This window comes from Rattus norvegicus, chromosome 6, assembly GCF_021556685.1.
Source record: "Rattus norvegicus strain SHRSP/BbbUtx chromosome 6, alternate assembly SHRSP_T2T, whole genome shotgun sequence".
Classification (NCBI taxonomy): Eukaryota; Metazoa; Chordata; class Mammalia; order Rodentia; family Muridae; genus Rattus; species Rattus norvegicus.
This window is the reverse complement of record NC_141539.1, coordinates 49,264,399-49,292,363: the sequence shown is the minus strand read 5'-3', so window position 1 is coordinate 49,292,363 and position 27,965 is coordinate 49,264,399. Positions and strand designations below refer to the sequence as shown.

At 47.3% G+C, this 27,965-nt stretch overlaps 1 protein-coding gene and 1 long non-coding RNA gene across 3 annotated transcripts in view; one reads left to right on the top strand and one right to left on the bottom strand.

Annotated features, from left to right (window-relative positions):
- Nucleotides 1–6,173: 6,173 nt before the first annotated feature.
- On the bottom strand, nt 6,174–9,828 carry LOC148005169 (uncharacterized). The gene is made up of 2 exons (XR_015622313.1): nt 7,383–9,828; nt 6,174–6,455 (listed from the first exon to the last, which is right to left on the bottom strand). It is a non-coding gene; the product is annotated as an uncharacterized LOC148005169 (long non-coding RNA).
- Nucleotides 9,829–13,280: 3,452 nt separating this feature from the next.
- Nucleotides 13,281–27,965, top strand: part of Rnf144a (ring finger protein 144A) — a 119,703-nt gene continuing 105,018 nt past the window's right edge. Inside the window, exon 1 of one of the 2 annotated variants that reach the window (XM_087554264.1) lies at nt 13,281–13,477. The gene's annotated coding sequence lies outside the window, so the exon portion shown is untranslated. The remainder of the gene's footprint in view (nt 13,478–27,965) is intronic. The other variant, NM_001082410.1, reaches the window with a different exon arrangement.

Below are 27,965 nucleotides of genomic sequence, written 5' to 3'. Positions count from 1 at the left end.
CGTTTTGTCTTTTATTTTTGTTTTTAATGAACTACAAAAACAACCACCAGCCTACTGTTGGCCTGAGATTTATGGACTTTTTGAGAAGTTCTCACCATAATTTTTGTCCTTTTTTTGTTATTTTCAAGTTAATAATGCCACGTTACATAAACTTTGTTTATTATCAACTTGGGTTTTGTACAGCTTAGCAGGGAAAGTAAGCATAGAAATGTTCAGTTTATGGATGTAAGGTAAAAACGTAAGTAAACAAAATTTGTTTTGGGACACAAATTGTCACGATTGCCTGGCGATTTTTAGCAACGTTCTCTAAGAAGCTCTCTGACCTCCAAGTGGTTGAAACAGACATGCATCCGCCAACATTTACTATGTCACCTGAATAACTCTGTGCTGGAGTGTGTGACGACTGACGCCCTAAAGAATGCTCCGTGTAGAGACATTATGAGTGTGAAGACCTCACTCCTGTTTGCAAACGTGGGAAGGAAAGAGTCAGAGGAAGGTAAACTGGGGGAACTTCTGTCCTTCCCCAGCTCACCTCAGTAGCCTCTGTCTTATTCCCTACTCCTTTCAGGAGAAGCGTGTGTGAGGATTCGAATCACACACAGAGCTGCCGTTTTCTTGAGGTCCTTCAGCTAAGTGTCCTCAGCACCTCGCTGAGCCCACTCTGCTCTGCTTTCTTCTCGAGTTTACCTCAGTGCACGATGTCTAAAGAAATCCAAGTGTCCACATTTAGGGGACGTCTGTCCTGCTGACACCCTGCGCTGCCCTAGAGGTGCGTGTTCCTTGGTACCAAGGACATACTTCAGAGCACATTCAGCGTCTTTATATATTCAGTCTGCCCTCCCCATGGGCATGCGTGTGCAGATGGGGTGAGGTAGAGTCCAGAGAGTTCAGAATCCTGCTCAGTTCTGAAGACCTATTTGTTCACATGACTGGGATATCAGAAATGGGTTTATGTGGACACTCACCATTGTTTTAACTGAAAGCTAAACCCCATAACTAATATGAAGACATACCGAGTTTCTTTCTCCAGGGTCCGTCCTGGATGTTGGAGTAGCGGGGAGACATGTAGTAGAGTTGACCCAAAGGTGAACTGGTAGAGCTGAGGGAGAGGAGACCTTGACCATTTGTAGGGAAGATCACATGCAATTGCAAGGTCTGGGTCTTTTTCTATGGCTGACTCTCTCCGTGCTGTACACCACACCTGCGTGACTGTGGACCTCTGCTATTGAAGAGTGTTATGATAATTTTATGCAATTCAACACAAGCCAGAGTCATTTTGGAAAGGGGGTATCAATTAAGTGAACGTCACTCTATTGGCCTGTGGTGCATTTTCTTGATTGTGGATGTGGTAGATCCAGTTCACCGTGGGTGGCGCCATCCCTGGCTGGCGGTCCTGTGCGCTCTGAGACCGTAGTCTGAAGCAAGCCAGTCAGCAGCAACCTTCCATAGCCTCTGCATCAGCTCCTGCCTCCAAGTTCCTGCACTGTTGGGGTTCCCGCCCTCACTGCCTTCAGTGGTGAATTGTGATGTGAAAGACTAAACCAAAATAAAGCCTTCCTTTCCAAAGTTGTTGTTGGCCGTGGTGGATCTTCACACCAAGAGGAAACACTTTTCAGCTTGAACTATGAGAGGAATATAACCGTGCAAGAAAGCACAGGCAAGCTGCAGACACAAGGGACTGGGATATCTCCTGAGGAACTCTGAAATGAGACCCAGTATAAGTCAACACGAGAAGAACCCGTTCTCTCCATATAACCAATCGACCCAAGAAAGAGTCACTGAGCTCTTTAGCTTTTTGTTAGCCTGACACAGTCTAAGGTCACCTTGAAGAGAGGGAATCGCAACTGAGGGGAAAAAAGCCTCCATCAGATTTGTGTGTGGGCATTTCTGTGGGAGCTTCTATTTGATTGTTGGCTGATGCGGGAGGGTCCAGCCCAGTGTGTGTGGTGCCAGCCCTAGGCAGGTAATCCTGGCTGAGAAAGCCATAGGTTCAAGATAGTAAGCAATGTTCCTCTCTGGCTCTACATCAGCTCTAGCCTTCAGGTTTCGGCTTTGAGTTCCCGCCCCGACTGCCCTTCATGGCAGACTATAAGCTGTAAGGTGAAATAAACCCTTTCCTGCCCAAGTTACTTTTTTCAGTGTTTTGTCACAGCAGCAGAAAAGAAAACTAATACAATCATGTAATCAAAAGCCTCTTGCTGTGGAAATAGTGCATGGACTTTAATATACGTCCTAGACAGCGTCTTAGAGTCTGTTTCCAAAACCACCAGGGAAATTCTGATGCAATTCCAATATACGCCACAGGAGGGCGCTTAGCCATTTTGAGTGCCATGAGCATTTTACAGAAATTCTGCTTTTTAATCTCTTTTTACGTGTTTGCTTTTCTTTTTTCTTTACATAAAACATTCTTACTTCACTGTAGTTCAACTAGCACGTGTTTGTGTGGCGTCCAGAATAGGACAATTTTCTGCACTTTGTAATTTATGCTTTTCTGTTTGAGATGTGATCTATGCAGCCTAGGCTTTGGGGGGATCTCATGAGCCTCCTACCTCAGGCTCCGGAGTGCCGGGGATTACAGACTTGCACAACCATGCCTAGCTTTTATGTACTCGTTTTTTAAAGAGAAAAAACGAATCATGTTTTCTCCTGTGGATTTTGATGTGACCTAAGCTAAAAACAGCCTCCATGGAATCAGCTTACATTTAAAACAAATCCAGCTAAGTCCAGTGCACTCTCTTTAGGGATGAAAGCCTGGAGGACATTGGCTGATACTCAATGGGAGACTAGGTCATGTGACTGAAACATAAAATTGAAGTTGAAGCCAGATCTTCTGCATTGACGATATATATATATATATATATATGTATATGTGTGTGTATATATATATATACATAAATATATATATATATATATATATATATATATATATATATATATATATATATATATATATATATACCTAGTCCAGGGAAACTATTGCTCTCTCCCCCGAAGGAGAAAAATCTATGAATTAAGTGTACGCGCACGCAGAATGAGGTACTCTAAAGGCAGCCTAGCTGTTTCACCCATCGTGACCCCGTATCCACATGCCCGATGTGTGGGGCCTCTATGCTTAAAACAGTCAAAACTCTCTTTTCCAAGAGGAAGAAATAAGAACATTGCATCATGGGAGTCAAATTCGACTTTGCATTAAATAGTGCTTTTGCTTACTTTGGCGAAACCTGAGCGTTCTTTGGTGAAGCACAGGCTTTCTCCCGGGAAACTGCAAGACAACTTGATTTACATTCCTATGTGTTAAGGACAAATGTTTTGCATGAGATCGTTGCTCTAATTAGGATGACGATTCTGTGGCTGGGACTTTTATATTAGGAAGATGAGGGGGTAGGACACACTGAGATGGATTGTTTTATGTCACCTTGACACAGGCTACAGTCATCCAAAAGGAAGGAGCCTCAATGGAGAAAGTGCCTCTGTAAGATTAGGTTGTAAGCAGAGCTGTGAGGCATTTTCTGGGGAGAGGGCCATCCCATTGTGGGTGGTGCCACCTCTGGGCTGGTGGTCCTGAGTTCTATAAGAAAGCAGGCTGAGCAAGCCATAGGGAACAAGCTAGGAGGCCTTCGATGGCCTCTGCATCAGTGCCTGCCTCCAGGTTCCTGCTCTGTTTTGGTTCCTGTCCTGACTTCCTTCAGTGATGGATATGGCACTAAAGGCAAACAAACCCTTGCCTTCCCAACTTGCTTTTGGTCATGGTGTCTCATTCCAGCCATGGAAACCCAAACTCAGACATGCATGTTGGTTTGAAAAGGCTTTATCACCCCTCTCTGTAAGTCAGTGATGGTGTACACCCGTGGCTTGTTCGCTTCTTTTCAAGCTTGAAGCTGAGTGGAGTTACTGGGCTAAAGTCTCTAAATAATGGGTTGTGTTGGAGTTTGGGGTCTAGTTGTTACACAGCAAAACAGGCAACCATCAAATCTAGCAGCAGATGGTTACTTTTAGTGATATTTATCTCATGTCCTACCATATTGGTGAAAGGATGTTGTTTAGTGTGTTCACATGAGGTTTAGCAATATATATATATATGTATATATATATATAATGTATATATACACATATATATACAAATTTACATTCTAGTCATACACACATGCACACATTCCATACACACACACACATACACAAACACACACACAGACACACACACACACACTTCTTTTTTTGATATTTTATTTATTTACACTTCAAATGCTATCCCCTTTCTCAGTTTCCCTTTTGGACACCCCTATCCCCTCCCTCTTCCCCCTGCTTCTATGAGGGTGCTCCCCCACCCACCCACCCACTCCCACCTCCCTACCCTGGCATTTCCCTACACTGGGGCATCGAGCCTTCCCAGGACCAAGGGCCTCTCCTCCCATTGATGTCTAAAAGGCCATTCTCTGCTACATATGTAGCTAGAGCTGTGGGGCATTCCATGTGTACTCTTTGGTTGGTGGTTTAGTCTCTGGGAGCTCTGAGGGATCTGGTTGGTTGATATTGTTGTTCTTCCTATGGTTTACAAACCCCTTCAGCTGCTTCAGTCCTTTATCTAACTCCTTTATTCCAGACTCTGTGCTCAGGACAATGGCTGACTGTGAGCCTTTGTAATTGTTAGGTTCTGGCAGAGCCTCTCAGGAGACAGCTATATCAGGCTCCTGTCAGCAAGCACTTCTTGGCATCTACAATAGTGTCTGGGTTTGCTCTTTGTTTATGGGATGGATCCCCAGGTGGGGCAGTCTCTGGATGGCCTTTCCTTCAGTTTCTGCTCTACATTTTGTCTCCATATTTCCTCCCTTGAGTACACCTATGGTCACTTGATCTTTGACAAAGGAGCTAAAAACATCCAGTTTCCAGCATTTTCAACAAATGGTGTTGGTTCAACTGGAGGTCAGCATGTAGAAGAATGCAAATCAAATCGATCCATTCTTATCACCCTGTACAAAGCTCAAGTCCAAGTGGATCAAGGACCTCCACATAAGACCAGATACACTGAAACTAATAGAAGAGAAAGTAGGAAAGAGCCTCAAACACATGGGGGCACAGGGGTAAATTTCCTGAATAGAACACCAATGGCTTATGCTCTAAGATCTAGAATCGATAAATGGTATCTCATAAAATTGCAAAGCATTTGTAAGGCCAAGGACACTGTCAAAAGGATAAAATGGCAACCAACAGGTTGGGAAAAGATCTTTACCAATCCTACATCTGATAGAGGGTTAGTATTCAATATATACAAAAAACTGAAGAAATTAGACTCCAGAGAACCAAATAACTCTATTTTAAAATGTGTTACAGAGTTAAACAAAGAATTCTCAATTGAGGAATACCGAATGACTGAGAAGCACCTAAGGAAATGTTCAACATCCTTAGTGATCAGGGAAACTCAAATCAAAACAACCCTGAGATTCCACCTCACACCAGTCAGAATGACTAAAATCAAAAACTCAGGTGACAGCAGATGCTGGTGAGGATGTGGAGAAAAAGAAACACTCCTCCGTTGTTGGTGGGAATGCAGACTGGTACAATCACTGTGGAAATCACTCTGGCGGTTCCTCAGAAAATTGGACCCAGTGCTACCTGAAGACCTAGCTATACCACTGAGCATATACCCAAATGATGCTCCAACATATAACAACGGCACATCTTCCACTATGTTCATAGCAGCCTTATTTATAAAAGCCAGAAGCTGGAAAGACCCCAGATGTCCTTCAATGGAGGAATGGATACAGAAAATGTGGTACATTTAGGCAATGTAGTACTACTCAGCTATTAAAAGCAATGATTTCATGAAATTCATAGGCAAATGGATGGAAACAGAAAATATTATCCTGAGTGAGGTAACCCAGTCACAAAAGAACACACAGGGTATGCACTCACTGATAAGTGGATATTAACCCAAAAGACACAATTCACAGACCACATGAAGCTCAAGAAGAGGACCAAAGTGCAGATGCTTCAGTCCTTCTTAGAAAGGGGAACAACACACACACACACACACACACACACACACACACACACACACTTCCTAATGTATGCTCACATGTTCAATGTATTAGAATGGTCTGTTAGGTATGTTACACTCGCTGTGTGCTGCAACTTACAAATCAAGATTGCTGGAAGCTTACGCAATCCAAACTCAATGAGGTTATGAATATTTTTAATTTCCACAATCTACAGTCATTTGACAAAAGAGCCTCTGCTGTCCAGACAGGGTTGGCCAGTAGGCATGTCTATTGGGCGAATCTTCTTCATTATTCATTGATATGGTTGGTGCCATTCCTAGGGAGCTGGTTTTGCATCTGTAAGGAAGTCAGCTCCATAGGAAAGCACGAGGCAGAGAAGCAGCAGCCAGCGGGATTCTTCCTTGGTTTCTGCTTCTGACTCCTGCTAGAGTTCTTATTCTCTCTGGGATGAACTGTGACCTGGAAATACAAGTCCAGTGAAGCCTTTGCTGAAGTAAATTTCTTCTGGCCAGGATGTCTGCCACAATAACAGGGAGCAACCAGAACACCTGGGTTGGGGTAAATTGAACTCTGCTCTTCTAGGCTTGTCCACAAAGCCGATCGACTTGCCACACCCAACTACCCACATGTTTAAGAAACAAAATAATCCAAGTCGTAGCACACTTACAATCACATCAGAATAACAGATTAAATAAAACACCACCAGCACAACAAAATGCTTCTAACAAACACACAGCAATCCAAACGACGTGCTAGAGGATTTCTCAAAGGAGTCTCAGAAGACCTTGCTCCCTGTTTTACTCCCATAACCCCCCAGATCTTTCCATTAGGCGGGTAGTATCCAGACCCTGAGGGTAGATCCTGGTTCTATCCTACCTGTCATCCTGGCTTAGTTACCAAGAGAAAAAGTGTCTGTGTCTCCCTTAGCCGTCTCACTGGGCCATTGAGGGGCATAGCAACCTTGCTTCAGTGGGTGGCGGGGAGGGTGTCTTGCTTCCCCAACTTAACTTAGACCAGGTCTCTGAGAAGGAGTGTGAAACAGAGGTTGGCTGGCAAGTGCACCTCTGGAGAATGTGAGGGGAGACAGCGGGCCTGAATGCCTTGCTGCAGAGGTCTGGATCTAAGGAAGCCCTCTGCCCTCCTCCAAAGCCAGGAACGCTGAGTAGGCTCTGACTCCACCAGCAGTGTTTATTTAAGCATCTTTGGCTTCTTGTAATTCCCCAGAGGGGAAGTTTTCAGCATCTAATGCCCCGTCGATGAGGGTCCGAAGTAGCTTGGTTCTGTCTGTATGATATGGACATGACCCATCGACACATCCATTGTATTACAGAAACCCAAACCAATTATATGTCATTTAATGTAGCTATTGCATTATAGAACCCTCACCTGAACCGAAGTGGTAGAATGCCATCTGCTGTCTTCCTGTGCTCTTCATTTTAAACCTTAAGGGTCACATGCCATGGAGCGGTGTCCTTTGTGAATGAGATCAGGGCACTGAGTTGTCAGGTACGCAGACCTGGAGTTCTTTCCTGCATCCATTTCCTAGGTGGATTCAGTCTGGACACTTTCCAAACTCTAGATTCTTAGATTGTATCTCCTCAGTTCAGGTTTAAGATTGAGTGATGCTACTTGCTTAACACTGTGCCTTGTGTCTCTGTAGAGACAAAAGTTATGACAAGTCAGTGCTGCTTAGGACCAGTATATAATGGATGTGCTGGTTTAGACTTGGCTATGCTACAGTAACTAAGGAACCCTAAAATTTCTATAGGTTAACAGGGGCATGCTTCTATCTGAGGAATTGTCTTTCCAAGGGGTAGCCAAGGCTGCCATTGATTTCTTCGGGGCTCCCACTGGGTCTGTATGCAGCTAAATGTTCACGATGATGGAGCCAGGCAAGGCCGAGGGTCTCAGACTCTCTTCATTGACTTATCAAGAAGTGCGGCTCCTATGTACACCCAAGACAGGGTCTGTGCACTCTAAGGGCAATAGAGATGAAGCCCAAGGAGTTTTACCGTAAATCTCTGCCACAACCAAGTCCACCTACATTGAATGTAATTTAGTTATTTATTCTGAGCCGAGAAAGCATTTAAATTTGTCAAGCCACAGGGGCAAAATTCTATTCACTACTATGGAAAGATAGTAAATTAAAGGGAAAAAATGGTGGAACCAGCCAAAAGCCTTGGGTAGCAGCACACAGATGCCACTGACTGGCAAAGATCTCAGAACTGGCACGGGACTCTTTGTGACTCAGGGTTTCGTATGAGCAATGAAAACCCAGGATAGAGATTTCTCTCTTTTCTATTTTGGCCCTAACTAGATTCTACAACATTTGCTTTTGAGACACCCAGAGTTATGGAAGGCAGGATTCATATATTTCTTCTCTAAAATGGGCTTCATTCCCTATTCAACCAAGGATGGCTTTGAACTTCTAATCCTTCACCTCCTGAGTGCTGAGATTATAGGCATGTGCCAGTACATCTGATTTATACAGGATTGAGCATCTGTGCATGCTAGGCAAGCATTCTACCGACTGAGCTGCATCCTCAGCCCCAACTGACTCCCTTTACCAGGTTTTGCAGTGCCCGGCAATGAATGTTTGCAACTTTCTCTGTCAGTGTCGAGAATGACAGTGAGCAAGGTACACCACGTCTCTTTTCTGGAAGAAAACCAGAAATAAGAAGGCCTCGCTTTTTACTAGCGGCCCAACCTTTTCACAAGTGTCATTTACTTTCCCCGCCTTTGGACGACACTTTTATTTTTATTATCACACTTATTCCCTAAATTATAGTTACACACGGGCATGTTCCAGGTGCTTGCCTCATCCTGCCGGGAAAACTGGCATCTAAAAAGTACGAGTTGTCTCGTCTCACAGTTTTGGAGGGTGAGACTATTATCTAAACAGGGTTCTCAATACAAACAGAATTACTAGAAAAATATTCAGTACCTTATCTACACATATATTATAGAATAAATGTCTATATGTACCCTGATAAGTATACCATGTAGAAGTCCAAGATCTACTGGTTACATTGGAATTGGTTCTTGTGATTGAAAAGAACAAGACTCCTGCGACCTTCTACAGGCAAGCAAGATACCTTAGCACAGTGGTTCTCAACCTTCTTCCTAGTGCTGCAACCCTTTAACGTACTTCCTCATGTTGTGAGGAAGTTTAGTTGCTACTTCATGATGATAGTCTTCTTCTACTGCCATGAATCATGAAGTAGACATCTGGTGTGCAGGATATCTGATATGCCATCCCTGTGAAGAGTCGTCCAACACCTTTACAGGCTGAGAACTACCACCTTAGAAGCCGATGGTGGGAGTCAGTCTGAGTCCATAGGTTTGAGAATCAGGATGGAGTTGTATGGATAACGGAGAACAGGCAGAGTGATTCTGGAGCCTTAAGATCAAGAGCCAGGAACTCCTACATGGGAGGCAGAAAGCAATCCCTGCCAGCAAAGAGCAAACTGCCCTGTGCTCATCTTCTGTTCTCTTTCTGCCTTCAGTGGGTTGGGTCACGCCCCTTGGATGGGTGAGTCTTCGTTATCTAGTCTACTGGTTCCAGGGCCATCCTTTCAGCGTTCTCAGAGACACAGCTCCACTGACACCCCATAGCCCAGGCAAGTTGACACACGGTATGCTTATGATAGGGTCTGGATGTCTGAGCTGCAGATGTGGATGGGGATGGCTACTGAGATAAGCACCTCCTCTAGGCTCTCCCAGTCCTTTTATGGTTTCCCTATTTCATCTTTGATTTGTTTTGGTTTACAGAAGGACCTCCCATCAAAAACTCACAGTGCTGCTAACCCTGCACCAGTGTGTACCAGTGCCCTGACTTCCCTGTATCCTAAGGAGAATAGTCATAATGGATGAATAGACCCAAGCTGTTCTACTTGGGCTGCATCTTAACTAATACCACCTGCAAGCACCGTCTTTGCAACATGCTTACATTTTGAGCTATTCATAGCTGGACTTTATACAAACTGCTTCCGGGCAGGAGAAGACACAGCTCAGTACACTGCAGCTTGGGAAACAACTGCAACAGAGAACTGCCAATTGACTTGTACTTTATTGAATGTCCTCCGTTTTGACATTTGGACATTGGTAGACTTTCTTGAGATCTCAAAACAGAAAAAGAGGAAGTCTCTTGGATAGAAGATGTGCATGTGGGTGGGAACCTCACCTATGGTGGATGGCCTGAGAGTATTGTCAACTTTTTTCCTTCCTGAGGTTTTTGCCCAGGCGGCTTGTCTCTCCTGAAACTGTGCACACTGTAGAAAGTACCCTTGAGTACTTTTGAGGGATTTCCAGGATGAGATTAATAGGCAGAGAGGGGCCAAGGGCGGGAGGTTTTGTCCCATATCTCCAGAAACACATAGTCCCTCAGAATCCTGGGTTTCCCTAAAGAGAAGCTTGAAGAGGAAAGTCAATCTCCTCTAGAAACAGAGAATTGGATTTAAGTAAAAGCAACATTAGGCTGAGGCAGGAGGCTCACAAATTTGAGAGAAGCCTGGGCTAGATTGTGAGTTCCAGTGTACCCTGGGAACAGAGTTAGACTGTCTCTAAAGGATGTGAATTCTAGACTTAGAGTGTGCAATAGGGAATTCAAATCCTTCTGTCTATTTTCCTTCTTCTTTAACTGTAGGCCACAACTTTAAACTTCCGATTGTATCGTGGAGGAAACATCACAGTGGCTTTGCCTTGTTTCGGCCTCGGGAGCATTTACATGGGTACTTTTGCTCTGGCTCACTTTCCCTGGCCACTGTGGGTGATCATAAGACACATGCCCAGTGAGAGACAGTGAACAGTACATCTTCAGCACAGTAAGGTCCTTTCCTAACAGTAAGGTCTTTCAAATAGGCTCGAAGTGACCACCGTGCAGGGAGATAGCCAGTTGTCCTCTGGCAAGAGCTGGACTGCGGAGCCCTGTAAGGGTAGAATGGCTTTAAGAGCCAGGCAGCTTTCTGGAGAGAATGGCATTAGCCGTTGAGAGGCTCAGAGGAGTCAGCTTCATTCATTATTGAGCACTTATTACTCTAAGGCTCTGTGTGGGATCTCACAGAAAGACATTCTGGAGAGTGGTGATCTAAGCTACAAAGTAAATACCCAACACCGGTACCTACCATAATCCACATAAAAACAAGGTAAATAGATACAGGGAGTATGGAAGGCAATGGCAGACTCATTCCACAGGCTTCATAGATAGAACTGGAAATACACAGTGCGCTCTGCTGCAAGTCTGGATTTCAGTGCCTGTGTCGTGGCCTCTCCCCAGCAATAGTCACATAGTTCGCATTCACTAACTCGTCAGGTCAAGGGCGAGAAGATGCACAGGTTAGCACATAAGCTCTGGGAAGTGTCATCTGTGCAGTTTGATGAGGGTGGGTTTTCCTCCTACCCACAGAGCCTCATAGGCAGTATGCTACCAGTCCTTTGTGCCACGGACACCGGGGACCTCAGTATAGCTGCTTCCACTTGCTGCGAGCTTCCAACCTACCCAGCGCAGACTCTCAATCCTTCATTCATAACTTTGTTCCCCAACCCGGCCTGGGGAGGTGTGAAAACATTTCTCTCAAAGCTCAGGCCTTCAGGCCAAACTATTTCTATCTTTCAGTGAGAGGCCGAAGCAACAAAGTGCTGTTGTTAGGATTCTTCACACTGTGCGCTTTCTTGAACAATGGCATTTATACAGAGTCTGATGCAAGCCAAGGCTCTGGGAGGCCACGCGTGTCCTTGTTTTGTTTTGACTTTTGCCTATTGGACACAGAGTCTCACTATCTAGTCCAGGCTGACCTTGACTTTGCAATTCTTTCTACCTCAGCCCTCAGAATGTTAGCCTTCTTTGTATGAGGCACCACGTCCTCCAAGTGTGTGTTTCTGAAGATTAGAAACAGTCAACGCGGTAACTGGTGAGGGTATGGATGTAGGGGTTGGGGAGACAGTTCGGTCACTACAGTGCTTGTCATACAGGCCTGAGGACCTGAGCTTAGTAACCAGCATCCACGTAAGAGTACAGGTGTCGTGTATGCCTGCCATCCTAGCACTGGGTAATGGGGTTTGGGGTAATAGCACAGAGGGCTTCCGGAGCTTGCTGGCCAACCAAGCTAGCTGAATTAGAGGAGTTTAGGGTCATAATATAGGGTAGAGAAAGAGAAGTGAACACCCCAGCATTGCCTTTTGGCTTGCACACATACCCACGTACACATGTATACACACATATGTACCCGGGAATGTAGTAGCAGAAAGTAGAGGGTACAGAGCTTTTAATCCTGTTTTAATTCTCCAGGGGAAAACCGGAGAAGTCGAGCGAGTTAGCAAACAGAGGCTCTCCAGTCCCCTAGCCAAAGGGTGCAGTCCTCAGCTGTTTGAGCCCAAAGTGCTTGAGCAGAACATCTTAGGGGAGGGAGGGAGGGAGGGAGGGAGGGAGGGAGGGAGGGAGGGAGGGAGAGAGAGAGAGAGAGAGAGAGAGAGAGAGAGAGAGAGAGAGGATCAACCTCCCCCTCACGCCCCGCCCCCCCTCGAGCCTTCCCTAGTTAACTCTCATCTCCGGACATTCCCAGAACCTCCCAGAAATATCTTTACCAGATGGGGACCAAGCGTTCAGAACACATGCCTGTGGCGACATTTCATTCTAGCCATAATACATACTCAAAGGGTTCGCCCACTTTTGCACGTTTGACATGAATTTTCAGGAACTAACAGAGGGATTGCAAGAGAATAACTTATGGGAATTCCCATCCACTGGTGGATTTTAGGCGCTAAGAGAAAGAAACAAAATGCTGTGGCTTTTGTTTCACATATACGCCACATATACTCACGGAGCCTTAGCCTCAGGCCCGGGCCCGTTGAGAACTCTTCCATCCATTTGCTTCATCAGAACTTGGGTGAAAAGATGATTCTTTTAAAGTACCCACAGGCAGATCGCCTAGTAGGTTCTGTCAAGTTCAGAGGCTTACTATAATTTGCATAGCCAGACTACAGTAGAGGGTCCCAGATATCCCGCTGAACGATATTCCCAGTTCCTCATTGGTAGGGTCTTTTTTTTTCTTTAACACATTTCTTTGTAGCTGTTGGGACTTGCTCTTCTGGTATTGGAAGTAGGGGTACAACTTCAGGAGGTCTCATTGTACCCCCGAAAGGCACCATAAGGTCAGTAAGCTGACCTGGGTCCTCTGGCATTGGTGGGGGCTGCACAGCTGGTCCTGGTGCATGGACATTAAGGCGCCTCTGAACGGCAGGGGGCGCTGGCGTGCAAACTGGCTCTGCCTCCCGCGCCCGCGCTTTAGTGCGCGCTCGCGCCCCGTCGACCCCACGCGCAGCTCTCGGGGCGCAGGGCGGGGAGGCATAAAGGGCGCTGCGCTGCGGGGCGGGCTGCACGCGGGAGGCTGACGGGGCAGCAGCACCCGCGAGCCGGCACCGGGCGGGGCCATCGCAACCGCGCGCAAAGAGGCCGAGCGGGAGCCCGGACCGCGCGGGACCAGGTGGGTGACGCGCGCGTCCCCTTTGTGTCGGCATCGCCCGAGCGGGCCGCGCGGGACAAGGCTGTGCGGGGCTGGTTTCGGCCCCCTAACCGGTGCTGCCGGGCGGTGACCCGCGGGCTCCGGGGAGGCGATGAGGGCTCTGCTCCTTGAGTCCGCTGGGTGACGGCCGCGTCCTCCTGGCCGCTTGCACTTGGGGATCGCGCGCCACGGAGAAGTCTACAGCCGCAGGCGCGGGATGTGCTGAGCTGGAGTGGCCCGGGTGGGCGGCCGTCTGCAGGCCTTGGGTGGACTCCCGCCGTGACCTGGCCATGGGTAGAGCGAGGGCGTGGGGAAGGTCCGGTCCGTTCTAGACAGTGGCAGTCGCGAGTACCCCGCAGTGCTTAGCCGCGCCTAGCCATGGGCATGGTCCTCTGCTGGCCTCTGGCCCAGGAGTCTCGGTGTCCCTTGCACCTCTCTTTCCTGAGGAGTCCCCTCAGGACTCTCGCATTCCGTGCTCCGCATTGCTCCCGGTTTTCTGCACCGTCCCTGGAGCTCAGAGATTTAATCGCTCCTGCTAACAGAAGGCTTCCTGGCCGCCTCCGTTGCGCGGGAAGAGGCGACTTCTTCACCCTAGGCGGGTCTCTGGTGGTCGTACCTAAAGTTTGCTCTAGTTCTTGTTTGGTCTCTTTTTCAGAGAATGCTTTAAAGTATGCTTATTTTGAACAGTTATCTACAGCCTGCCTGGTGCAGGGTCAAAGGCCACATAACAAGGAGAGCTAGACAAGGCTCTGGGAACCCTTCCCACGGTTCCGTGTATTCCAGTGTCCTAGGATTAGAAGGACAGAACAATTTTGCTTAGGACACTTTTAGGAAGGAAGGACCTTCCAGGAGGGGTGTCTGGGAGACAGGTCCTTCTCCATGACCCTGGCCAGGGTGGTAGTTTAGACTGCTAAGAGATGCATAAAAACACAATAGCAGATGGAAGGAAAGGTGGTTAGGGCGCCCTAGGATAAGAGGGCAGAGACAGGGGCCGTTCTAAAGGAAGAGTTGTGGAATCAGATGACCAGTGGGGCGTAGCCAGGGTGGTGGAAAAAGCACCAGCAAAGGAATGCAGAGTGTGAAGAACCGTTCCCATGGGGTTGCCTCCGTGGCTTCCAGAGAACCAAAGTTTTGTTCCTCCTCAGTGGCACCCGTGGGCTGTACTACTTTTTCTAGTGTCTCCCACAGTTTGGCTTTTATTACATTTTAAAGACTGTTCAGGAAGTATGTGTAGAGGGGATTTTGAATTGGAGGCCAAGACTCTGGACTTGGCCTCTGTTGAGTGGGACTCCTGGGTGGTCTTGAAACAAACAGTAACTACTTCATGCTTCAGGGTGACTGTGGCAGTGTTAAAGGGCCAGGTGCCCCCCCCTCCCCCGTGGGGTTTTAAGTCAGGCACCACCCTTTGCCATACATACCTATTTTGTGTTCCAGGGTTCCATGTGACCCTCCTGGGAAAATGGGTGCATGGAACTCAGTTGGACTAGGAGGGACATTTTCTGGACCCAACACAATTTGAATTCTGGAGTTAACATTTTGATATATTCACTCGTCTTTAGTTTTTATAGTGAGGTTTTTGTAGGCTCTCTAGGGCAGGCTGACCTGGAACTCCTGAGGGAGCCGAACATGACCTTGAACTTTTCCAGTTTGCACCAATGGAGTACTGGAGTGAATGCAATGGACCACTATCATCAGTGTATGCATAACAAGGGGCCTGGTGAATGGGAACGGTAGGCAAATATTCCCCTGAGCTACATCTCCAGCTCCTGGAGTTCATTTTCCTAAAGACATCCCAGTTCTCACATCGGCGCCTCCCACCCCGGTCAAGGGGAACTACTGAAAGATAAATTACTGAAAGAACACGCGGACGGAATTAGACGTCCACAGGCCACAAAGCTGTGGGAGCTATGCTTATACTTTACAGGCGTCTTTCAAAATTCTTGTTTGCAAGCTTGCAGTGCCTGTTTCCAAACTGTTCCTAGACTACGTGGCTTCTCCTGGGGGCCTTATTGTGGCTTTGGAAAAGATACCACACACTGTTTTACCAGTGCTGCCTATGTTCAGAGCTAACGTGCTGTCCTGCTTGCAGCAGTAGGGCCCCAAGCCAGGAGCCACGTTGCCTGACTGAGAGTGCTGTTTTTTCCACTGTGGTTCCTGACTTGGCCTGGCTGCCTCCTTTTGTTCAAACATCTCCTAGAGGCTTTTTTCTATAGGGGCAGGGAGAGCCTTCGAAGCCTGTCCTGAGACACTGAGAGTCATGGATATAGATGGGTCCTCAGTCCTTCTCTATGACCATAAGGGCACTGTAGCTAAGGAGAGGCAATCAGGTGCCTTGGCCACATGGGGTTGGGGTGGATTTGTTCTGAGTATCTGTGACCCTTTCCCTCTTCTCTTCTTGGAATAGGTCTGGGCTGTCAATGCTTTCCTGAGAGCTATTTGGGAGAATGTTCATTTGACATAGCAGCACCCCTACTCACCTGGAATGTTTCCAGATTGAGGCTGAGTTAGAGGCTTGCAGAGTGGGCTCCTCTGAGGAAGGTGGACTGTCAACTATTATACTTCTCCTGGGTCTTTGTGGAAGATGTCCTTCATTCCTTTTAGACTGGAGAAGTTATTTGAGGTTAGCCTTTTTTTTTTTTTTTTTTTTTTTGGTTTGGGTTTCCCAATCATCGATACACATGGATAGTTTTTCTTAATTAGCTCAAGAAATTAATTGAAGCCACTGTTCACACGTCTGCAGGGCATTTGTTCCCAGCCGTGCTCCCACCCAGATGTCTGACCTTGGCAAGTATCTGCTTGTCTGGATAGCCCTAAAATGTTGGCCCAGATGTTCTCATAGGTCCAGGAGCAAAGCTGTGTTGAGGCAGGAGCATTTCTAGATTTCTAGAGGAATCAATGCTACAGAATGACCTACAGATACAGCCAATGGTGTGGCCACTCACAAGGAAGAGGTGTGTTTTCAACTCTGGATGGTTTCAACTCTGGAGAGAGAGAGAGAGAGATGTGAGCTTTGGGGAGGCTCCTGCAGCATCACAGATAACACTTTACTAGCTGTGAAAGCTAAAAGGGCCTTCTTTCTATTCTGCAGAACCGTGGAAGGCTTGCTCTAGAGCAGTGATTCTCAGACCCGTTTGGGGGTAGAATGACTGTTTCACAGGGTCTCATATCAGATATCCTGTATACCAGATACTTATAATTCATAACAGCAAAACTACAGTTACAAGGTAGCAATGAAAATGATTTTATGGTTGGGGTCACCACAACATGAGGAACCTTTATTAAAGGGTTTCAGCATTAGAAAGGTTGAGAACCACCACTCTCGAGTGTGAGTTTATAAGCTCGATGCAGTATCACAGGGAGGGAGAGTCAACTTCCTGCTTGCCTGAAGTCATGCGTGTCAGTTCATGTTTGATTGTGCGCTATGCTATATGTCTGGTGCAGGAAGTGGAGCAGACAGGGGTATATCCATTAAGTTTCATGTGTAGGTATTGAGTGTCATGTGGATCATAGATGCAGCCCTCATACCCACGGGGCAGGTATATGGTCTACTCCCACATGATGCGGGCAAGCATAATCTGAGGTCTCACAGGGTACATGTGGAAGCTGGGCCTTGATCTTAGAAGTCTACAGAACATTAAGAGTGTGTGACCTTGATCTACAGTGTAAAGAGCCAGAAGCGAAGACAGGAGCAGGTTGATGTTGAGGTGGGGTCTACCTTGTTGGAAATGTACAGCATAGTGGACTCCATGCTTGCAGAAACCGGCAGGTTGTTAACCTGGGAGATTAGAAGGCCAATGTGCAATCAGGACTTGAAATAGCAAGAAACAACTTGGGCTGTATAGGAACGTAGGGCAAACAAAGAGGCTGTGAGTTCACCTGGTTGACATCAGCATGCTGGAGGGGTCTGTGTGTGTGTGTGTGTGTGTGTGTGTGTGTGTGTGTGTGTGTGTGTGTAAGAGCGAGAGAGAGAGAGAGAGAGAGAGAAAGACAGAGAGACAGAGGGAGAGAGGCAGAGAGACAGAGAGAGAGAGAGAGAGACAGACAGACAGACAGACAGACAGACAGAGTATTTTCTTCAGTGTATTTTCAGTACCACTTACTCCTGCCCAGTTGGCTTATGGTGGAGGCTAGAGTTCAGGACAGGTTTATGAGAGCAGTGAAATGGTGTGGTTGCCACAATCAAGGGGTGTTACTCCAGAGTGGCCTAAGAAGACTTCTGTGGGCTGCGGTAGTTCCTGTGGGTGTTGAAAACTTCCCAGCCAGCCTAATGTGGCAGGCCGTGGTAGCATTGGCTTTGGGGGGGTCTTCTTTTTGGGACCCCTCGGCTTCCAACAGTGGCCGGTGTGTTTTCTGTCCCTGTGTTAAAACGTCATTGACTGAGGCGACTTGGAGAAGAGAGTTGGTTTTAGTTTATGGTTCCAGAGGGATAAGAGTCTGTGATGCACAGCAGCAAGTGGCAGACTTGGTGGCTAGAGCAGGAAGTTAAGGGGAAGCGAAATGAAAATGTTGTGACGCTTTAAATAACCAAAGCCACTTCTAGTGCCACACTTCCTCCAGCAGGGCCACCCCAAAACAGCTCCACCAACTGGGGACCAATCATTCAAATTCCTGAGTCCATGGAGGACATTCTAATTCAAACCTCCAACGTGGGGGCAACTGGGAAAGCTCTCAGAGTCTGGCGTGAACGGGGTTGGCTAGTCAGCCGGGCTGTTGTTATCTGACCAAAGACTGTAAGCATTTCATGCAATGTCGTGCTTCTGGGAGAATGTGTTAAGCTTTCAAAGAACCAGTTTTCATGTAATCTGAGGGTCAGGGCATGGTTGATTTTGGGAGGTAGCACAATGGGAGGTGGTCCGGAGGAAGGAGCTGTGTGATACATCAAACTAGGATGTCTCCTGAACGCCTGGGCAGATGGCACATCTCAGAACGTGGCTCTGTTACTTAGCCAGTGTCCTGAGTAGAAATTCTGTTCACACATGCATGCATCTCTGTCTCTCTGTCTCTCTGTTTCTCTCTCTGTCTCTCTGTCTCTCTCTGTCTCTCTGTCTCTGCTCACTCTGTCTCTGTCTCTCTCTGTCTCTCTCTGTCTTCTGTCTCTGTCTCTCTGTCTGTCTCTGTCTCACTCTGTCTCTGCCTCTGCCTCTGTCTCTCTCTCTCTCTCTCTCTCTCTCTCACACACACACACACACACACACACACACACACACACACACACACACACCCATACCCATCATGGGCTCCCTGCACCTTCATCATGTAAAGGTGATTCCCTTCCTGGCGTCAACCATTGAATTTCTCTATCATTCCCGGGGCCCATCACACCCATCCCAGTGAATCTGTCTTCATGCCCCGAAGGAAGAAACCAGCCTGCTGTCAGGGCCAGCCACTCTCCGAGAGTCCTCACACAGCTGTGGGTAGAGGACACAGAAATAAATGTTCAGAGCTTGGCATCTTTAGCCCCATTTCCCACACGCCCACTCTTGACAGGAGCATCGGAAGCCAGCATCAACACTGAGCATTCACGTGATGCTTTGTGTCCCTCTCCGCTGTCCCTCTGCACTCTGTCCACTTACTCCTGCTCAGAGCCCCTGGGATGCTTGGTTGAGTAGCCTGTCCTCCAAGGAGATCCTCAGTAGCTGCTGACTTGGATCTTTTTGCTGCCATCTGTGTCAAGACCAGACCCAGATGATCTGCCCACAGATGATGTCCTTTTCCTTATCTGGAGCACCACTAATGTGTCTTTACTCTTCCCGACAGGCATTTTGTAGAGAAAGAAATGGAGGCATACAGAGAAGAAAGAGGCAAGACTAGAGTTAAGGCTCAGGCCCAGGCCCTGGCTCTCTAGGCCCAAGCTTACCTAAGGTTACATTGTCTTAGGCTCAGCCCCCACCCTCCCGTCTCCACTAAGGTAGATTTTTCCCATTAGGCACTTCAGTAGTAACTTTCCCTCAGAACCCACGGTTGCATTTATCTAATCTATTTTAGTGATCTGTGTAACTTGTTTCCTTCGCTAAGCATTGGCTCTACAAAGGCAGGAACTTACTCATTTGGGAACTCCTCCCTACACGCCCCACAGGTTCGTTGCACTCCTCCCACTCTTCCTGAATGAATTGCTATGTACCGATTGACAGCATTCAGAGTGTCTAGTCCCATGGGGGTCTCCATGGACACATCATCATCGAAGGAGAGCTTAACTGTCGCTCTCTATGACCTCAGCACGTCCCACACTGCTGGCCCTTTGGAATGTTGGGCTGAAGCCAAATTCACCTCCAGGCAGGACCAGTCAGGTGTGGGCACTGGCTCTTCAGTGAGAAGGGTAGAGTTCTACCAGAATGCACAGCGGAAGCCCTGGACACTATGTTTGGTATAGTGACTGTGTGTTCAACTCCTTGCTGACAAGGGCAAGGGTCTGGTGGAATAATGACCAAGCTGCATCCTGAGGCTTCATGTGGTACAAATGAGGCAGGAAGCATGGTCTGCTTCCTGGGGCATCCATCCATAGTGTACTGGAAGGAGCCATGAAATGAGATAGTCATATTAGATTAGGACCAAGAACCAGGCTGTGCTCAGCAGGCTTGCATGAGGAGAGGCTCTGAGGAAAGGCTCAGTGGTCCTGTATTGGGTATGGCACTCTGGTACAGAGGACTGACACAGTGGCCGCAGGTTTGCATTTGAGGGTGCTGAGGAGATGCCCAAGCAGGTGAACCCCAGGAACAGCAGGGTATGGCAGATCCCTCACCCTTACACATGGAAGTCCTTCTGATAAATGACTGGAGTAATCTCCCCAAAGCAGGGGGTAGAACCGTTCACAGGTATGCTTACCAGCCAAGACGGGAGGAGAGCTTGTGTTCTTTCTTCTGAGGTAAGAGAAGCAACCACCGCAGATGAGGTTCTGCCTCAGGGAAGAACAGCTTGTGACTTTTGAGGACTCCATCCATGCACTCACGCACCCAGAAGCATAGGGGCAGGTGTGTACCAGACCTGTGCACTGGACACGTGTATGTATTATCAGAGATGGAGATTCACTTTTCCTGACCATCCCCCTTGGCTCTGCCATACCTCTTGGTGTCCTGCACCTGAGAGCTTGACACACTGACACAGCAAAGCAAGGGCTTCAAGAAGACTGTTAGATTTGGCAACCCAGGTTGGGGAACTTGTTAGCTAAAACGTGTATATATCTTCGCGATCACTGGCCAGGGCTAGACACTTGGAAGTTCTTGTGTGGGTGGGTCAGCAATGACTTGCTGTGCCTGGAGACCCTAATCCTTTCTTTGCTGCTCAGAGAGGCAACTGCCATAGGCAGTCTGGTCGGTGAAGGGACCAGATGTGACAGGAAATTAAAACAAACAAAAAAATTCCATCTGTTTGAGGCCCAAGAACTTACCTTTCAACATGTCTCCCCAGTTTCTGCCCTTGCCTCTGGGCTCTCCTAGTGCTCTGTCCTCAGGCCTAGTACTTTAGTGCTGAGAGAGGAGAGAGAAATTCCCCGCAGTCCTAGCATGAGAGCTGGTAGGAGCCAACCACAAGTGATAGGTAGGAATCCAGGCCTAGGTGTCACTCTGGACCGGTGATCATCATTTTCGCCACCCTTGTGTCATCTCTCTGTCCCCACAAGGACCAACCACAGTGGATAAAGGCCCCCCCCTACCTGATATCACCTTACCTTGCAGAGACTAACCATGGGCCATTTACAAGTGCACTGTATCATGTGTGCATGTGTGTCCGTGCTGACTTGTCTTAACTGTCATCTCGGTACAGCCCAGAAGAAATCCCTTGGGAAGGGAGTCTCAGTTCAGAAATTACCTAGGTCAAGTCGGCCTCCGGGCATGTCTCTGGGGGAATTGTCATAGTTGTTCATCGAGTCAGGAAGACCCACTCTGGATGTGGGCAGTGCTATTTCATGACCTGAATTCCAAACTATTTGAGAGTGATGGATGTCAGCTGAGGAGCTAGGGAGCAGGCAGCACGGGTGACTCTGTTCCTCTCTGCTCTTGACTGTGGATGTGGTGTGACCAAGTGCAGCGTGACCAGCAGTTTCCAGCTCCTACCTGTTTCTTCTCAGCAGTGATGGACTGTAACCTGGAATTGTAAGCTGAAATAAACCCTCTTCTCCCGTAGGCTGCTTCAGGTCATGGTGTTTTATCATTGCAATAGAACTAAAACTAGGAAAGCAACACAGACACACACACACACACACACACACACACACACACACACACACAGACAAGGGGCAGAGAGAGAGAGAGAGAGAGAGAGAGAGAGAGAGAGAGAGAGAGAGAAACAATGTTAGTGTTTGTATGCATTCGTGTGCTTTGGTAGGAGGAGAGTATCTGTTAACAAGGACTTGAACCCACAGGTATGTCTACTCATCATAAGGGTAGATGAATGCAGGCTGATGCAGCTACTCTCATGTCCCTGAGAACCAGGGTGTCCTCTTTGCCTTTCTCCATCCTTAGTTCTCAAGATACTGGCCTTTGCTTGTATACAGATCCCTGGTCTCAGATGTCTGGCCTTGGCTGTGGGCTTGTGTTGTTTGTATTTCGTGTGTGTGTGTGTGTGTGTTGATGGATATTGTGTATATGTGTATATATGTATATGTATGTTGTGTATATATGTATATACACATATATATGTGTGTGTGTTTTGTGGATATTTGTGTGTGTATATGTATATGTATATATTGGGTGTATGTATGTATATATGTGTGTGTGTATAGGTGTGTTGTTGGATATTTGTGTGTATGTGTATGTATCTGTATATGTGTGTGTGTTGATGGATATTTGTGTATATGTGTATATATGTATATGTATGTTGTGTATATATATACACATATATGTGTGTGTGTGTTTTGTGGATATTTGTGTGTGTATATGTATATGTATGTATATGTATGTATTGGGTGTATGTATGTATATATATATATGTGTGTGTGTGTATAGGTGTGTTGTTGGATATTTGTGTGTATGTGTATGTATCTGTATCTGTGTGTGTGTGTGTGTGTGTATAGGTGTGTTGTTGGATATTTGTGTGTATGTGTATGTATCTGTATCTGTGTGTGTGTGTGTGTGTGTGTGTCTGTGTGTTAATGGATATGTGTGTCCGTGGCATCTTCTCCCTTTCATTAGGAAGAGACAAGTTTTCTGGAACCACTACAGTTGATTCTGCTGTGCTTGGGAAGACTGTGTAAGCACACAGGAGAAATGCAGAGAAGTGAGAAACATGCAGGGGCTCCAGAAGCTAGGGTGAGGCAGAGTTCATGCTCACAACCAAGGGCCGTGTTTGGCTATTCTGGGCTTCAGTAAACAGCTGTCCCTCCTCTACCTGTCGTTCCTAGAAGAGCTGGGATCCATGTGGGCAAGGTCCAGGTGAATGTTCACACGGCAGTGATACTCCTGATGTGTGTGTGTGTGGGGGGGGCGCCTCTGTGCCTTTGTCTGAGCCCCATGTGGGTTGCAGAGACCGTGTAGTAGCTGCATGAGGCTCTCTCCAGTAGGCGTTTCCTTGGTACTTAGATACACATCTTTTCCCACCAAAGCCCTGAGAGTCCGGATGCAGTCTCGACTATTTGCTGTACATTTATGAGGTTAGTATGTACTTATGTTATCCACTTGCCAGAGAGTACTTGGTCCTGGGGATTCTGAGTCTTACCCACTATAGGGAGGGTAAGGAAGTAGAGAAGTGGGGCTGAAGGTCTGGCGAGGCCTTTCTATAACAGGTAGGGCATTATACTCTGCGGTCTGCAGAGCACGAATTCCTAAATGATTGGAATTTCCTGCATTCCACTTTCCCTCTAGAAATCTGTTCAGCCGGAACCCACAGAATCCCCTGTGTCCAGCTCCCTGGCCTGTCCCTTGATGCTGGCTGTGGGAGGACCCTGCAGGTGCGTGGATTCGAGGCTGAGGAAAGACTGAGCCTCGCCCTCAGGCCCCGCAGTATCCTGTGTCTGGTGGGAATGCATCCTGAAGGACCTGGCTTGACAGTTGTGCAGCTCCTGCAAGCCAGTTGGCTGCAGAGAATGGCTCTTATCTCTTCATGCTTTAATACTCTCTGGCCTAGCTCCTCGTTGGCTCCCAGCTCCGCTTCCTTGACAGTGCCTTGTTTCCTCTCTGTCCTAGATGCCGGCGACAGATCAGCTCCAGCCGGGAGCAGCAGCTCCACCGAGCCCACTGATGACACATGCAGGCCATGAGCGGCTCCTGTCTCTCTGGCAGATAAGGGCTGTGTTTCTAGGTGACAGGACCTCCTTTGTGTGGCTGTAAGCCATAAACACGGGCAGATGGAGGAGATGGGACAGCCCTGTGCGCTGTGAGGCTTGGCAGCTGACTCCTCTGGCTCATCTTATTTGAGCTTTGGGTGTGGGTGAACAGTGTAAAAACACAATGTGGAGCACAAGTAGGAATTTTTCTATGAATCACATGTTGAGATAACTATATTTTGGTTGTATTGGGTTAAATAAAGCACATTACTAATAGGACTGGGGAGACAGTTCAGTGGTTCAAGTGCTTGCCACATAGGCGTGCGGACCAGAGTTAGGACCTCTAGATCTGAAGTGCACGTCAGGTGGGTGGGGCAGTCTGCTCCCTGTTGGAGGGCAAAGCCAGGGTCCCTGGAGCTGGCCAGCTAGATGGAGCTTGGTTGAGAGACCCTGCCTCAGAGAGTACAGTGGACTAAGGAAAACTCCTGGCATCAAACCTCATATACATGTGAAGGCCTTCATGTACATATCCACCCTCGTGCACCTATACACATGTGCTCACACATATGCAACCTTACATATACATACACGCACACCACATGCACGCACATGTCAAAAAAGAAAAAACACATTACCTAAAATCAGTTGGGACAGTGTCCCCCTCTTCCTGCATCTTCTCCCCATCTCCTCTTCCTGTTCCCTTTCCTTATTCCACTTCCTCTTCCTTCTCTTCCTCTTCCATTTCCTGTTTCTCTTCCTCATTTTCCTCCTGTTCTCCTCCTTCTCTGCCCTCTCTTCCTCCTCTTTCTCCTCCTTGTTGTCCTCTTCTTCCTCCTCTTCTTCTTCTTCCTCATCCTCCTTTTCCTCTTCCTCCTCTGCCTCCTAATAGCATAAAATACAAACTCACACGTGCATTTGGCATTCTGTCTTCTTGGGCTGTGCTGCTGCTGGGAGAGCACAACAGGAGCAAGCCTCCGAAGCCTGTGGCATCCTGGCCAGGCCTGTCCCTCTGGAGAGGTCCCTTCCCAAGGATGGTCTGGCCATGGGTTGGGTCCTGGTCCTGTTTTCACTGGGATTGTGTCTTGAGTCTACTTGACACTGTGGATACCCACCCACATTGTCCCATTTGGGCACCCCTGAGTCCTGCAACCTATATTATTGTAATTAAGCTACTAAATGGACTCAATTCAGCATAAAATTGGATCCTAGAGGGTTTTCTTTTAATGTGGAGAATGTAGCCATTTCCTTAACAGAACTTCTCAACCTTTGAAATATATCTGACCACCTTTCACCTTTGCCGGAGGTTGTTGCCAGGTGTCCCAGTTTTTCCTCCTGCTGGGAACTTATTATGCTGGCCTTTTAGTTTTAAATCAAATTGTAGCCACTGAGGATTCAGGGCAGCTGGTGGGAGAAGCCCCTCTTCCCTGTGCTTCACTCTTGCATCTGTCCCTGACTACATAGCCATGTCCTGAATGCTAAGCCGTTATCCCAGCCAGCTGCTCTATCACCCTGATTCCACTCTCCTCCCATGACCTCTGTGCTGCTGACCTCCTTTCTGAGAAGATTCTCCTCTGTGGCTTCTGTGTATGTGCTTTCATAGCTGCCCCATGTTTTTTCTGCTTCTCTGAAGCTTGTGGCTTAGCCTGGCCTGTGCTCTGGGCAGTGGGCCTCCTGGCAGACTCCTCCCAGTCACTGGCCTTTCGGTCTCACTCTGCGTCTGGCTCGGATGTACAAATCCTGGCTCCCCGTCTTCCTGTCCTATGTAGTGGCTGTGTGTATTTCCATCAAGAGACAGGTCTCCCGGCTTCCCCAGGTGGCTCTGGCATGGTAGTAGGGACAAACGGGAAGGAAGTCACCATCCCTCTGTTCCCTAGGCCGGCAGAGAGCCAAGGTGACTGAGCTTTGCCAAATGGGATATTTGTCAGAGCCTGGAAATAAAACTATTAGTTCTGAAGTACGAAGGGACAGACCTGGGACTCTTGTCAACACACATGCTTTATTGCATCAACAGAATGAGCCCTCGTGGGGCCTACTGAAGCCCGAGTGCAGTGAGATAGATCACATGACTGCTGAAATGAGGCGCTGCTTAGTGTTCCCTAAGCCGGAGCTGGGGAGGCCCCAGGAGTCTGGCACATGTCTATCTCAGGCAGTGGTGTCGGGGGGATTGGGGGTGGGGTGGGGGCACAGCTCAGATACCTTGGGTGACAGAGTGGCCAGTGGGCTCCAGGACAGAATCGTGTGCCGGGCACAAACTTCCATGTGCTGACCTTTTTCCTGAACCCCAGGCTGGGCCTAGTGCATGACTGCCATCCCAATACTTGGGTGGCTGAGACAGGAAGTGCATACCAGACACAGTATTGAGTTTTAGGCTAGGTTGAGTTTAGAATTTGGACCCGTCTCAGAAACTAAAAGGAAGGGCAGCTTGAAGGAAAAGGAAGAGAACCCTTTTGAGCTCATCCACCAAGGGGCTGAGGGTGTCCCTCGGATGACTGAGTGCTTCATATGCATTAAACCCTTGACTCCACCCCTGGCTATGCACACAACTATGATCTCAGCACTCAGAAGGTGGAGGTAGGAGGATGAGGCGTTCAAGGTCATCCTCGTCTTCTTAGTGGGTTCTAGGCTTCCTGAGGTACATGAGAGATACTGTATAAGATTTTTAAAAAGGTATTGCCTAAAGGTTTATGTTGGTGATTTTCAAAGCCATGCGCCAGCTATAAACCAATGGCTAATGGCCTAATAAGCATAATCACTTAAAGTTCACATAATCCTAGTGCGTATTGGTTTATTTATATTTGGATCTTTCCTTGTCTGTCCAGATCCCAGTCTGCTTTCCTCAGCTCTGCTTAGGTGGAAACAAGGAATAGTTACAGTGTAACTGTGGGCAGTGGGCAGCCGTAATAAAGACCTTGAGGGAGAAAATAAAGGTTTCTTTGTAAACATGAATCCTTTAATTCCTAGAATTTTTTTCTTTAAGAAATTAGCTCAAAGGAACTTCTTATTTTTTAAAGATGAACTAGCTGTGGGAAGGAGGTGAAATGTATCATGTTGGCTCAGTCAGAATGTATCCCTTGGCCCAAGCTTGCGGAGGCTCTAGATTAAGGATGAATGTATTCTTTTTCTTTGCCATGCAGCCTGCCCCAGAAAACAATGCTAAATGTGGAGAAGAATAAATGATTTGTGCCCAAGCGCTTCATGTTTTCATTTCTGATTTAAATGTAATAGCTCCAAATGGAAAATATTTAAATGTGGTTAAATAAACATCATTCACTAATTAGATAAGATTTTTTTAGAGATTGTGGCCCTGGGAAAATGTTTAGATTACTAAGAGAAAATAATTGTGAGGCAGGATTGTATGTAAAATGCCTTTATCAACATGGAAAATACGCCAAGGGAAAGACTCATAACTCACAAGAACGTGACTTCTGTTTTGGTTTTGGATCTTGACTTTTTTTTTTAATTGTGGTTTTGTAGTTGTCTTCCTGTGTCGTTGCTTGGGTTCAGCCAACTGTTGTCTGAAAACACCCAGGGGAGGACCTTTTCCTGTCCCGATTTTGCTCTTGATATGATTACAGAGATGCATGCACATTGTTTTAGGCAGCCTATGTAAAGCAGAGAGGATATACAGTATATGGGGGCTTGGGTGTGAGCTCTGTCTTCGGTGGCAGACATAGAGACCCAGCCCTTACGCTATCTCTGTTCAGGAACCTAGAAAGTTTCTCTTCCCTTAGGGTCTCCTATTTAGGCAAAACCAGGATTCCTGGCTTCAAGGAAAAGGATCCCATGGTGTCTTAGCTAGGGTTTTATTGCAATGTAGAGATTCCATGACAAAGGACAACATTTAACTGGGGCTAGCTTACATTTTCAGGGGTTCAGTCCATTATCATCCAGGCAGGCATGGTATTTGAGGTTTTTTGGCAGCCAGGACTGAAGAGGGTCTTCACCTCCCTGGGTGGAGCTTAAGTTAAGACCTCAAAGCCCATCTCCACAGTGACTCACTTCCTTAAACGAGGCCCACCTCCTAATAGTGCCACTTCCTATGGGTCAAGCATATTCAATCCACCACACATGATGAACCCTTATGAAGCAGGGCTGGGGGATTTACCAACAGACATTTTACATGTAGATCTCAAGCTCAGAGGCTTTTAGAAAGACAGGTGATTGAATAGCAAAAGCTCACCAAGAGGATAACGGTGAACTTCTTTCTCCAGGGCCAGCCAGAAGCAGGTTTCTCTATGATGGGTGTGAATAGGGTGTTTTTGGCTTTGGTGCTGG